The sequence below is a fragment of the Solanum lycopersicum genome, chromosome 12, assembly GCF_036512215.1.
Source record: "Solanum lycopersicum chromosome 12, SLM_r2.1".
Taxonomy (NCBI): domain Eukaryota; kingdom Viridiplantae; phylum Streptophyta; class Magnoliopsida; order Solanales; family Solanaceae; genus Solanum; species Solanum lycopersicum.
In genome coordinates, this window is record NC_090811.1 from 4,796,296 (window position 1) to 4,810,862 (window position 14,567).

A 14,567-nucleotide genomic window follows, 5' to 3' on the forward strand; every position below is an offset into this window, starting at 1 on the left:
TCTCAATTAGGAGATTTTTCAGGAATTATCAATACCCGATATTTTGGTTAATGAACCGCCTACGAATTTAAATGTTGCACAACTTGGGGATTACTTGTCGTGTATCATTTAATTTACCATAAATTTAAAGTAGTGAATCCAAAATCAACAACAAAAAGTGAAGTTCATAACATCTACAACAAAAGTTACCAAGTTTTTTAAAAAGTTGATAACATCTACAACAATACTAGTGAATTTAAATTTTTTTAATGAATCAGAAGACATTGTTGTTGAGCTTTTTTTTTTTTTTGATAGGTAACACACTTTTTCAACTTCCATTAATCTACAAGTCATTGCTAACACAAATTAAACAAGGAAACTAAGCATTATTTTTTGTCGTGGAACACAGTAACTACAAATACTACCAAAAAAGATTTCTTTGCTAAAGACCAAAGACGAAGTGAGCAACATAAATGATCCACTGAAAATATGACCTTTGCTTCTTATCATCGAGAGAGAGCCCAGTTAGAATATGCTACTTAATAAATAATAATAAAAATAATTTTAAAAAATTAAAAGTTTTAAGGGTAAAAATAGACCAAAAAGGTGGACTGAGGGGTAGGGGTGTGCAAAATATCAAACTGAAAAAAAATATTATTGAGTTATTGAGCTTTTAATGGGTTTATTACAAAAATTATGGGGTTATTGGTTCGATATCAGTTTTAACTATACCCAATAACCCAATAAGATGATAATAATTTATTATTTTACCCTTATTTAATATTAATAATTTAATATATAATTAGACACTATAATTATATCAAATTATTATTCCTCTACCAATTTCACACTGGACCATTTTACTAGTTTTTACTATTTACTCAAAAACTAAAGATTAAAGTAAAGGGTTTGACTATTATAGTTATTTGATTTTAGTTTTAGTCTTGTTGGACTATATTATTTTAGTTTTAGTTTGTAATTGTAGGTTATAACATTTGCAAGTTTATAAAGGTCCGTAATTTAACTAACATAAAATATTTCATACTATGTTTTGGTGGTAACATGTAATTATAGACTTCGTACTATATTTTCTCTTATTGATGCAATTTCTCATTATCTTTCTTGTTTCACTATACAAAAGCAATTAGAGAAGTGAGAAGACATAAAATATCTTATGGACATTTTCTTATTGGCTAAATCGAAAATCAAATCGAAAATGATCAAAAACTGATAAAGGATATCTTATTGGTTTGTGATGTTTGATCTCAATTAGGAGATTTTTCAGGAATTATCATTACCCGATATTTTGGTTAATGAACCGCCTACGAATTTAAATGTTGCACAACTTGGGGATTACTTGTCGTGTATCATTTAATTTACTATAATTTTAAAGTAGTGAATCCAAAATCAACAACAAAAAGTGAAGTTCATAACATCTACAACAAAAGTTACCAAGTTTTTAAAAAAGTTGATAACATCTACAACAATACTAGTGAATTTAAATTTTTTTAATGAATCAGAAGACATTGTTGTTGAGCTTTTTTTTTTTGATAGGTAACACACTTTTTCAACTTCCATTAATCTACAAGTCATTGCTAACACAAATTAAACAAGGAAACTAAGCATTATTTTTTGTCGTGGAACACAGTAACTACAAATACTACCAAAAAAGATTTCTTTGCTGTACATTTGATCAAAATCTTCATGTTCACTCAACTCCACAATAACCAGTCATCACATAATCAGCAAACAAGTGCGTTAACCGGTTCAACTAATTCCAGTCTCCATATGCTTATCTACATGCTCTTTCCATTCTCCTTGCCCTTCGTCTACTTTAAAGATTCTACTTATAAAATCTCGAAATCTTTTAGAGTAGAGCTTAGGATCAACAGCAGATATAGAAGTGTGATCCACCTGAAATGACTTGTATGCATGTTCTAGTCTTTTGCTGATATCATAATCTTGAAGAATGTCAGTGATGCCCAGGCAAAGGATAGAATTATTAGCCTCACAGATACCCTGTTCAGAAGTTGACTCACTTCCACTCCTTGTCACACACATCTCCCTTGCAGGCACATTTGCAGCTGAACTTACAGGTGAATTCCTTTTGTCAATGATCAGTCCCTTATCAGGACTTTCTGCATCACATCAGCAATAATCTTGAGCATCAGCTTTGCCAGAAGGTGACAAATTCATCTCGCCATTGTTACTATAATTGCAGATATGAACACCAATCAAAAGACTGTAATCCATGATATTTTCAGCTTCCAGAAACTGAAAATCTATATCAATTTGCCTTATAAGCTCTTTATACCAAGATTGAAAGACAGTTGAGATCGAGGTTTTTAAGCGTAGTAGTCTCATCGGCCTTTCCTCCTGGCTTATCAGTTGTACGGCCATACGAGGATCCCTTTAAATCAAAACGCTTATGGATCACATGTTCGGAGTAGAACAGGTTCCCCATAACAGCAAACGTGTCTTTTGAAATCCAACTATTTTAAAACAGTGTACACCAAAAAAACCTTGTCACCAAGGAGCTTGGCTACTGACTAAAATGCAGATAATAACTTTGAAGCATTCTAATGAACACCTTAACTTCGGACTTCTTCAAAGTTTTGATGATAAATCTATCACACTGCCACTTTTCCCAGGGGAAGACAGTTCCCTAAGTGCATCACTTCCACAGATAGCTAGCATGTATTCAGCTGGATCTATTCCAAACAACTCCCTAAGTAATTGGGGCATGCTTCTGAGTAGAATACCTGATACCTAGCAGAAGACTAACCACCAAATCATAATTCTTATGTCCCTTGGTTATTGGTTGCATTTCCACAACTTCAGAGTGGCAAGGACTCTTCCGAAAATACCCACTTTCATCTCCTTCGGAACTCTCAATCTCTTCATCATCATCATCCTCGTCCTCCTCCTCCTCATTCCTAGGAGCAAACATAGAAGAAGCCTCCCTTCTGTCAACAATGTCACAAATAATATCTCCTGCTTCACCATCAGATTCCGATATACAAATCCTAGGTAAATTAACATTCCTTTTGCGCACATTCATCTCCTTAGAACCTGACCACCATTACCACTATCAGTACTAAATTCTTGTTTGGATGAATTACTATCACCCCATGAACGACTAGTGTAACAAGTCTCCCAATCCCCTTCATATCTTTTCCCATTTGCCCAAATCATAACCCCTTTTCTCCATTCTCCAATATACTCATTCCCATTTCCCCAAACATAGCTCCCTTCCCCTTGTTGCAAATTTCACTTCCAAGAACCAACCTACAAATCCCCATTAGCATATAACTTGTCCCCAAACCCACGTTTCCGATCTGCTGCCCACCAACCCCGATACATGTCCCCACCAGCTTCGATAAACGTCCCATACCCATCCATTCTCCCATCCTTCATGAGTCGCCCCTGAAGGCCACGAAAACTTTCCTTTACCACTCGCCTTCCCTCTTCTCCGCTCACCTTCATACATACACCCATCAGACCATAAATACTTCACAATTCACATTACCATGCGGAACTTTTCCCAAAATGTTCCAGTGTACAGATCTCCGTTCGGAAGCTGCTGGAACTCAGCCATATCATCATTCGTCGGCGTTATGCAATGTGACCCAGCTTGCAATCTTGACCGATTAGCTGATGTACACAACGGAGGGATGATTATCACGTCTCCATCTTCTTTCGGACTAGTTTTCTTCGTCATAGTAGTAGCAGCAACAACAACACAAGGTTTCTTCACAGTTTCACGCATTTCCTTCTTTCTTTTTCAGCTCGACTCAACAGTACTGTGCTCTACGGAGAGTCGGTACCGACGACATTGCCGGTGCCGGGAGACTTTTTTAATGATTTTTTTTCTCTCTTTTTTTGGTGGTATTGTTGAGCACTCGGCACACTTATTCATTACTAATCTCGTATTTCTTTATTATCGCTAAGTTGTTATTTCTGGTGTTATTCATTACAGATTAAGGGATCAATGGTATTGGATTCATTAGTTTGAACTAATATAACATATACGCTTCAAAAACTCAAGATTACTTGTAAGCAAAAATTTAATCATCTACCGAAGCATGTGTAGATTATGATTTTCCATGTAATGCAATATGGATGCCAAAGGTGCTGATGAAATTGTGTGTTTTCACTACCTTAGATGCTTGAGGGTTGATTTGACAGTGGAAAATTTTAGTGAGCGAAAGGTTGTCTGGTGTTATATGTGTAAGGAGATGGGCAAGGACATGATCATCTTCTTATACATTGCCGGTTGAGTCTGTGGTTATGGTGGGATATGTTTAGGTAGTTTGATACTTTATAGGTAAGAGTGGACATGGTTCCACTAGTTATTGTTATAGTAACCTGTATTTATAAGGTTAATAAACAGAAACAGAAATAAGATGAAGTAGAAAATACATAAAATACAAGAAGTAATCCGAGTCCACAGAAACTACTGTATGTCCTTAAGAAATTTAATCCCCTCACTGTACCCAAGGTTATGGATTAATTTCTCCCAAGATAAAACGGATTAAACCTGTTAAAGAAATAGTGGTACCTCAAATTTCTTTAACTTCAGCGAACTTCAGAACAACAAAGGAGATTAAAAAACTTGAAGGTAGTCGATGCCGGGAAGAGAATCATTCTGGTTCACACACTTTCTCACCGAAAAATATGCCAGCCTACACAATTGTTGTCCCAGGTAAATGTTGTACGTGTATTTCAATAAAATAATCCTGAATGATCAATAAGCATCTGGCATCTCTGCAGTTTCTGCGTGAACAATTGAAGAATGGTTTATCTCATATTTGATCGAGAAGTTCATAACTAATCTAGAAATAGATTCCCAGCAATTACCAAGATTTGATTATCTTAAGTAAAATGCAATGACTAGCATAATTAATTTTGAATAATTTCATCTGACAAGAAAGCTAGCTCAAGTGGAAGGTGCTCTCCACCTCCAACCTTGAGGTTGGGCCGTGGGACTACTATGGTATAATAAATCATTTTACATATAGAGGACACTGTTACATATATCAATGAACCTACAATAGAAATAATCTTGAAAAAATCGACATTAAATGGCTACCTTAATCGCATTACAGAGGTGTCGTAATTTGATACATCAGCGAGTCGAATTTTTTTCTTGTTCTTGAGAACTGTGCTGAAATACCTTTAGATTAAATGTGCAGGGTTTTTTAGGATGACCGATTATTGTGTATGTAGCCATATGAAGTCGAGGATTGAAATTAGCTCATTCCATGATTTTGATTGGAGGAGAGATTTGGGTTGGAGCTTTGAGAAGATTAGGACCATCATCTCTATTGGGAGATATTCCGACATTTTTCCTTGTTATGAAGTTGGGCGCGGTAGGGAGAGTCTAGAAAGAGAGACTGCTTGTTGGGTGTGGGCAGGTGTTTGTAGTATCAATAGTGAATAGAGATTTGATGCATTGATAAGAAGTCAGCAGAATCACTATTTATACAGGGCAAATAGTGAAACAACAATTGGATTCTCGTCAAAAAAGGAAAATCCTTGAATAATTTGCTTAAGATCTCTCCTTGCAATTAGGTAACAAAATCTAAAGACTAACCTACGTACCAAAAACAACAATTGGATTCTCATCTAGAAAGGAAATTCTTAAATAACTTGCGTAAGATCTATCCTCACATTTAGGTAACAAAATCTAAAGACTAACTTATGTACCAAAAACAACAATTGGAGGGAAATTTTTTTAATAACTTGTTTAAAATCTCTCCTTACATTTAGGTAACAAAATCTAAAGACTAAGAGCCCATTAAAGTTAGCTTAAATGAAGTAGCTTTTAAATTATAATTAAAATTCAAACTGAAATGACCTTTATGTTATAAATAAAAAGTAGAGGGAGGTACTTTTGGTTTTGGACTTATTTGAAGTCATTTTTTACCTTACCAAACACTTCTTAACTTATTTGAAATAATTTTTTATTTATTTATTTCAAGTTATTTTTTAGTTTTTGTATTAGCTAAACAATTCAAGAAGTCAAAAACTAACTTAAAAGTAGGTTTGATCAACTTTTAAGTCAATCCAAACACCCTCTAACTTATGTACCAAAAAAAAACAATTGAATTCTCATCTAGAAAGGAAAATTCTTTATTAACTTGCTTAAGATCACTCCTCACATTTAGGTAACACAATCTTGAGAATTTATTTGAGATTAACAATAAAACAAATTAGGGGAAAAGGGAAAATATACCCCTCAACTATGCAAATTTGAACGGATATACCCCTTCGTTAAAAAAAAGAAGCATATATACCCTCGTTGTCTAACTAATGATGCATATTTGGCCTTTTCCTACACAGATTGTTAAAAAAATAATCCTAAAAAACTGTTTGCTTAATTCCAAAGATGTCACGTGGTTTTCAAAAAGAGAATTTGAAAAAGGAAAAAAGGACAAATATAGCTCTGAACTATAGTAAATCATATGCAACTACCCTCTGTCATACTTTTGGGACATTGGTGTCCCTATTGTCAAAAAACTAGAGCATATATACCCTTCACTCTAATGGAAGACTAAATAGGGACACATGACACAATTTTATCGATTGATCCAATATTTAATAAATGTCGGGTTAGTGGATAAGATTATGACAGGTGTATGTCCGTTAATATAAATGGTATATACACTTTAGTTTTTGGACGGTGGAGGCACCAATGTCCCAAAAAATGAAGGATAGATGTGTACTATTTATGATAGTTCGGTAGTATATTTGTCCTTTTTCCCTTTAATAATGACTTATCGTCTTAGAGATCTATAACTTTAGTTTGAGTATTTACAATTCATAGCTACTAATTGGATTGCTACACGGAATCTCCTATTTCCTTAATCTCGCTCGCCTTCTTTCTCTCTTCCTCTCTCTATAACCCCCCCTCTTGTTCTTTGTATTTTGATTACCTCTCCATCTATCTATTTGTATTTTCTCGAATCTTCCTCTTAGTATTTTTGTCTCTCTTTGTATTTTGTATTCTCATCATTCTCTCTCTCTCTCTCTCTCTCTCTCTCTCTCTCTATCTATCTATCTATCTATCTATCTATCTATCTATCTATCTATCTATATATATATATATATATATATATATATATATTTGTTGTATTCATATGTGCATTTAGGTTGTTTAATCTCTCTCTCACATCCCCCTATCTATATTTTCTATGTCCACCTTTTTTGTATTACTATATATTTTAGGTGTCTTACGACTGTATTTGTTATATTCATAGTGCTTTTAAGTTAAACACCTAGTGTTTTTGTCTCCGATAGCATTTGAACCAGTGACCTCATGGTACTTAACCCGTTTTAATGACTACTAACATTTTATTTATTTTTGACGTCTGAATATAAATGCACATCTTAATGATTAATATGACGTCTCTTGATTTGAGTACTGAATAATTAAGACTATTTGTTGTAAGCATTGCTCACTTTGGCTTGGGTATTCGTCACATTGATTTCTCTATCATTTCAATACCTTAGCCATAACCTTACTCTGATACCAAAATGTCACAGATTTATACTAAGCACATGTGAGGCACTTGAAAATTTGCTCACAATTTTGTTATGACAGAGTTAGTCTAAAACTCTAGGAATTGCTAAGAGAATGGAAGTGAGAAAACAATGTTGGATTTTAAAAAGGTGTGAATGGAAAATGAAGAGTTGCGACTTTTATAAAGAGTTGTGACTTTTATGAAATGTTGCGACTTTTGATTTTTACGAAAAAGTTGCGACTTTTATGAAAAGTTATGACTTTTATGGAAAGTTGTGACTTTTATGATAGGTGACGACCTTTCTGAAAGATTGTGACTTTTTAAAGGTTTGTGACCTTTCCGGTAAGGCACAATAAGAACCTTTTCGCACTATCCTTTGTTTTCTATAAATTGAGGGTTTTCCTCTCATTTAAATAGAATTAATGGACTTCTTATTCAACTACTAAATCTAGTATTCTAAGTGTACTTTACTGCCGTTGAGTGGTTCACTGACACCGGAGTTTTTGGTATCTATACTCTGGTGATTGAGATCATTTTACCCCGGGAGGTCATATTCCAAATCAAACCTCGAATACTAGAGGGGAATAATTTCCTTAAGGGGACAATGTGAATTCAGTGGACTTGATCTTTTTCCTATTAAAAATTTTCCAGATTCTGGTACGTGTTTTACAAACTTTAGATTTGTGAATTTATTTCAGTTCTTCTATTCTTTTGTTCTTCACTAGTTTATTAAACTTGGTAACTTCGTGTTTCTGCAAATTTTGTTGGAATCAGTAAGATTCTTTAGATACATATTAACAACAATTCTTCTTTAAGAAAAATATTTCGTATATATATTTTTTTAAAATCTATTCCTGATTCTAGTTTCCCTACTAGTTCTGTGAAAATGTTCTTAAACTTTGTTTTCTTACAAAGATGTTCAAAGTTTTGTTCTAAGTATCTTTGGAATACAAGATGAACAACAATCATAAGGAAATTATTATACTGTTAGTATTTTTTTGTATTTTACTGATTGAGAGAATCTGATCATGAAAGTAGAAGATAAATGCATAACTTCTCCATAATTCGTTGCTCTGTTTTAGCAAAGTCGAAGTGAGAATGTAACAAATTTTTTTTATGGTATTCCGTTTAAAGATTACCAGGTAACCTTCTTATTAAATTATCTAAGGAGGAAAATAGTTTCTAAGAGTAATCATCTTTGATTTTTTATTTTTTTTATTATGTGTATCTTTGGAAAAAGATTTGCAAACCATATGTTGTAGAATGAATTTTACTTCGCAGATAATGTTGCTTTTAAAATTCTTTAGTTTGCAAAAATGAGAGATGCATATTTTTGTTTGATAAAATAGTATGTCAAATTGTTATAGTTGGAAGACTATTTGATAAGAAAAACATTTCTATGTGATAAAGAATATGTGTTATTCTGTTTGGAGAAAAAAAAACTTTTGTAGTTTTGTACTCCATGAGAAATATTAGTGTGTCTGATTTTTGTAGACTAAAAACTTTTGTGGTTTTATACTCTGGATAAATTAGACTCTGCAATTGGTTTGAAGAATATGAAAACTTCACATAATAAGTCAGTGTTGTACTTTTGATTTTCTATAAACTTCAATGTAACATAGAAATAAATTGTACAATTTTGTTTTGTCCTTATTGTTAATATTTAAAATACTAAGTGGCATGTCTATTTATGATAGAGAAAAAATACCAGTGACTTATAATTTGTGATTTTGTGTCTATGTGGAATGAACATTGACATTGTGTAAACATTGTCAAAGAGAATTGCAGCACTATAATTCTTTCGTAGAATAATGCTTCCAACATTAAAATATGTGGAAAAACTATTTTCAAATACTTGAAAAATATTTTTGAGATCACATTTGAAATGTGGGGGTTATTTGCTTATGATTAGACTTGGTGTCTAATTTAACTTTGGAACAAAATATATGAAATTTAATGATACTTTTGTATTATGTTATACCCACAAAATTCTCGTAGTATATTTGGTATTGTGGTTGTTGAGTTTCTCTATTACTAGTATATAGTGTGACTAGTATGAAACATCCAAATTATATATATACTTGTTCAAAATAATTATGTTCTTTTATAAAAAAAATATCACTTAAAATGTTGTGATTTTTCATGAAAAGATAGGTCTATTATAATAAAAGTATTTGCATAGACATGAATATTGGTGAATAGTCATTTGTTATGTTTTTATAAAAATAACAGTTGGACTATATTGTCTTTATTGAACCCGATGAAACTTTGTTCATAGGTAGTTCTACAACAATCACATTGAAAGTTATGGAAATGTCCTTCTGAAAAGGATATTTGACAATCTAAACAATGTTTGTATCACACAAAATTGTAAGAAATAGGAACAAAATATTAGTGAGGAAAAAGCTACCTCGCGAAGAGCTTTTCAAACTCAGTGTTTTTATTTGTTCTTACTTGCTTGAGTCAATGTTTGTGACATGACACTTGGGGCATGTCAATTACAAAACCTTGTAAGAATAATTGATCAACTTAGAAGTTTTGCCTAACTTTCAGTGCAATAAATAAAAATGTCAAGTTTTTGTGGAATCTAAGTATGTTGAGCATTCATATAAATCTGTTGAAAGGAATTCTAATCCCTTAGAATTGATTTACACTCACATTTATGATATGAAGTTAACACCATTTCATGGTGGGAAAAAGTATTTGTTACTTTTATTGAGAATTGCATTAGAAATGACTATGTCTATTTGCTAAATGGTAAGGATGAAGCAATAGAAATGTCTAGACAATGTAATATCGAAGTTGAAAATCAGTGAGAAAAAATATATAAGAAGTGATTAGAATGGAGAGTATAAATCTCATTGTGCAGATATATGTTTGGAAAGTGAAATATCAAACTACTGCCATATTCACCTCAATCTAATGAAAAACCGAACGTTGAAAAAAATGATGGATGCATTATTTATAAGTTCGGATTTACACAAAACTTGTGTGGAGGAACTATCCTTACTGCAAAAGGGATCAACAAAAAGTTTTGTCCTTTTAGAAAGAAAGCGATTTTGTTTGATCAGAATACAATCTTTTCCATATGAGAAACGGAAAGAAAGGAAATCCAACTTGAAATATTTCAAAGTGTGGGGGTATCTAGTCAAAGTCCAAGATCCTATTCCTAAATGAATTAAAATAGGACCTATGACTGTGGACTGTAATATTAGACTTGAGTAGTCTAGAGAAGGGTCTAAAAGGCTTAGGAAATGAAAAGGATAATGTACTTAATAAAGAGATTCAGAGGCTTAGTAAAATGTAAATGGAAAGTTAATTGATCTTCTTCAAGAAAATAAACCTATGGGTTCAAAATGAATCTTTATGAAGGAAAAATAACAGTTGATGGAACTGTTGAAAAATATAGAGCAAGACTTTGTGTCAAAGGCTTTAGAAAAAAAATAAGATTTTGATCTTATCGATATATATACTCGTTAATAATTAGATTTACATCCATTCGGATGCAAAAATTATTACTATGGTATATGACCTCCAAATTCATCAAATGAATGTGAAAAGAATTTTCTTAAATGTATAATTGGAGGAACAAATTTACATGGAACAACCCGAGGATTTTGTGGTACCTGGTAAATAAAAGAAAGTATGTGAACTTGTTAAGTCACATTATGGAAGCACCAAAAAAATGACCTAATTCAATCAAACCATGTCGGCAAATGGATTGAAGAATGATGGAAGTGATAAATGTGTTCACATTAAAATCATGAGGTCATTGTTTGTTTGTATATTGGTGATATGTTGATCATCAATAGAGACACTACTGACAAAAATGCTACTAAATGTATTCTATAAAGCAAGTAGAATGAAAATTATTGGAGTTGCTAATGCGATCTTAAATATAGGAATTCGTAGAACTCCACAATGTTTAACATTTTCACGGTCTCATTGCATTGAAAAGGTACTTAACTAGTTCAAATATTTGAATGTCAATATTGTCAAGTGTCCAATAAATGTGAGCTTTGCATTTCAAAAGAGTGAAAACAAAAGTGACTCACAATTGGATTATGCTAGATTTTTGGGAAGCATGATGTATATCATATAGTGTGTGCGATCAGATATAACATTTGCTATTTTAAACTGAGTCCGTTCACAAGTGATCCCAAATAAATTCATTAGATGACGATAAATAGAGTTTTGGAGTATTTAAAATAATACTTAAAATTATGTCTTGCATTATAACAATATCCAACAATATTGAAAGATATAGTGATGCAAATTGAATCATCGAAAGAATGAAGTAAAATTCACGAGTGCATATGTATTTATTACTGGTAGAGGAGCAGTCTCTTAGAAATATTTCAAAAGAGACATGTATCGCTAGCTCTACAATGATCTTTGATCTAGGTGCTCTAGATAAGGTCGGTTAATAAGTTAAAAGACTCCGGAATTCCTTGATAGATATTCTATTTTGGCCCGAATCATTGGCATTAGTATGCATACACTTTCACTGTCAAGATGCAATAGGTAGGGCATGGAACATGACATATAATGGAAAGTATTGTCATGTACGGCATAGACATGATACTTTTAGAAAACTACTCTCTAGTGGAATTATCAGAATTGACTATGTAAAGTCAAAGGATAATGTGTCGGATCCACTTACAAAAAGGCCTAACTAGAGAGAATGTTAAAAGATCATCTAAGGGAATGAATTTACGACTTAGGACAAGTCATCATGGCTGTAACTCTATCTAGCAGACTGGAGCTCCCAAGAGCTAGATTCAAGGAGAAAAACAAAGTTGTCAATGATGGTTCGACCTTGTCAATAAACTCAATCCATTCTTATGATGAAGACAATGCTCAGGGACAAGGATACAACATTAAGGCTTGTTAATGAGTTAATAAAGCTTAATGGTTTTAATGATTTGCTAAGTTTGGCAGAGTTGACCAAATAGTGTATCTACGCGATAACACAGTTAGAAATCACCTATGTGAGTGTGAAGTGTAAGCCTGTTCAAAGAAGATGATTGTCAAAAGTCCATCTCTCTATACACTCATGAAACCAGGAGGTGTTTTGTGTGATATATGGTTGTCTAGGTATACACCAGAGTTCGACGGTTCAAAGATATCGCATCTACCGATTGACCGAGTATATCCGACATATGTTCACTATGAAAAGTCCAAGGGGAAACCTACTTATCCAGATGCAATTAATTCTTTCTTGTAAAGTAAACATACTTGTCTGTTTCTTTGTCTTTGAGTCATTCCCCATTCATGTGGGGGATTGTTGGATTTTAAAAAGGTGAATGGAAAATGAAGAGTTGCGACTTTTATGAAGAGTTGTGACTTTTATGAAATGTTTCGACTTTTATGAAAAGTTGTGAATTTTACGTAAAAGTTGCGACTTTTATGAAAAGTTGTGACTTTTATGATAGGTGACGACCTTTCTGAAAGATTGTGACTTTTTAAAGGTTTGTGACCTTTCCGGTAAGGCACAATAAGAATATTTTCGCATTATCCTTTGTTTTCTATAAATTGAGGGATTTACTCTCATTTAAATAGAATTAATGGACTTCTTCTTCAACTACTAAATCTAGTATTCTAAGTGTACTTTACTGTCGTTGAGTGTTTCGCTGACACCGAAGTTTTTGGTATCTATACTTTGGTGATTGAGATCATTTTACCTTGGGAGGTCATATTCCAAATCAAACCTCGAATACTAGAGGGGAATAATTTCCTTAAGGGGACACTGTGAATTAAGTGGACTTGTTCTTTTTCCTATTAAAATTTTTTCAGATTCTGGTACGTGTTTTACAAACTTTAGATTTGTGAATTTATTTCAGTTCTTCTATTCTTTTGCTCTTCACTGGTTCATTAAACTTGGTAACTTTGTGTTTCTACAAAGTTTGTTGGAATCATTAAGATTCTTTAGACACATATTAACAACAATTCTTCTTTAAGAAAAATATTTCGTATATATATTTTTTTTAAATCTATTTCTGATTCTAGTTTCCCTACTAGTTTTGTGAAAATGTTCTTAAACTTTTTTATCTTACAAAGATGTTCAAAGTTTTGTTCTAAGTATGTTTGAAATACAAGATGAACAACACACAAGACTTTCTAGGAAAAAATTTATTGTAGAGAACTTTGATTTTTTTGTTTTGAAAATATTGTATAGTTGTACATAGAGTATCAATTGTCACCAGAGGAGTATCTAGATGGAGTTCTGTGGGTTCACGTGAACCCATGCTCTCCTTTTTGGATCATATATAGTAGTGTTATATTTTTCAAAAGATAATTAAATATAGAGGTGTGAATCCACGTTTAAAGTAGCATATAATGATACAATGATGATTGGGTGCACCTCTCTAAGCAAATATATAAACTCATATCTATCTTATTTTTTGGTAACACTCCTCCAAGTGGTTATCGGTAACCCTTTTGGCATTTCAATCAATTTATGTTTTGTGTTTTTGCTTTAATCTTTCAAAATTTTCTAGTGTGCTACATCAGGAATTTCTAATTAAAAAATAGCACTGCTAAATTTTAATATAATTAATCATGTGTATATTAAAATTTAAACTAGGTGTATTATGTATGTTGGACCTATAATTTAAAAACTTAATGGTTCTTTACTAAGAACTTAAAGGTCAAATCGATCTAATTTATATCTTAGATACATTTTTTCGTAATAGTGCACACATCCTTCTTAAATGCTGGATACGCTTCTGATTTCCATACATATAAAAATACGGCTCCCCATTACTAAAAAACTTCAAAATGATACTAATAAAGAGTAGAAAATAAAGCAACCATCTCAACTAGAGATAAATGCCGAAAAACATAACAATTTAAAAGATAAAAGCATAAGAGGGATTCAAGCCACGATCAACAACCACCACTAGTACATTTATGGACAAAGTGACCATTCTCACCAACAAGTCTTGTCTCTTTGATAGGGAATGTAGCTAGAGTGAAGGCGGCGAAGGTGGTAAATACTCTAGTGATTCCCATACTTTTAGACTAACTTAGTATAGCATGACCGTGAGCAAGTGTCGCGAG

The 14,567-nt window shown here is 32.6% G+C and overlaps 1 pseudogene; it reads right to left on the bottom strand.

The window, feature by feature from the left end:
• Window positions 1-1,560: 1,560 nt before the first annotated feature.
• Window positions 1,561-4,657, bottom strand: LOC138340584 (phosphatidylinositol 4-phosphate 5-kinase 1-like; annotated as a pseudogene).
• Window positions 4,658-14,567: the final 9,910 nt, after the last annotated feature.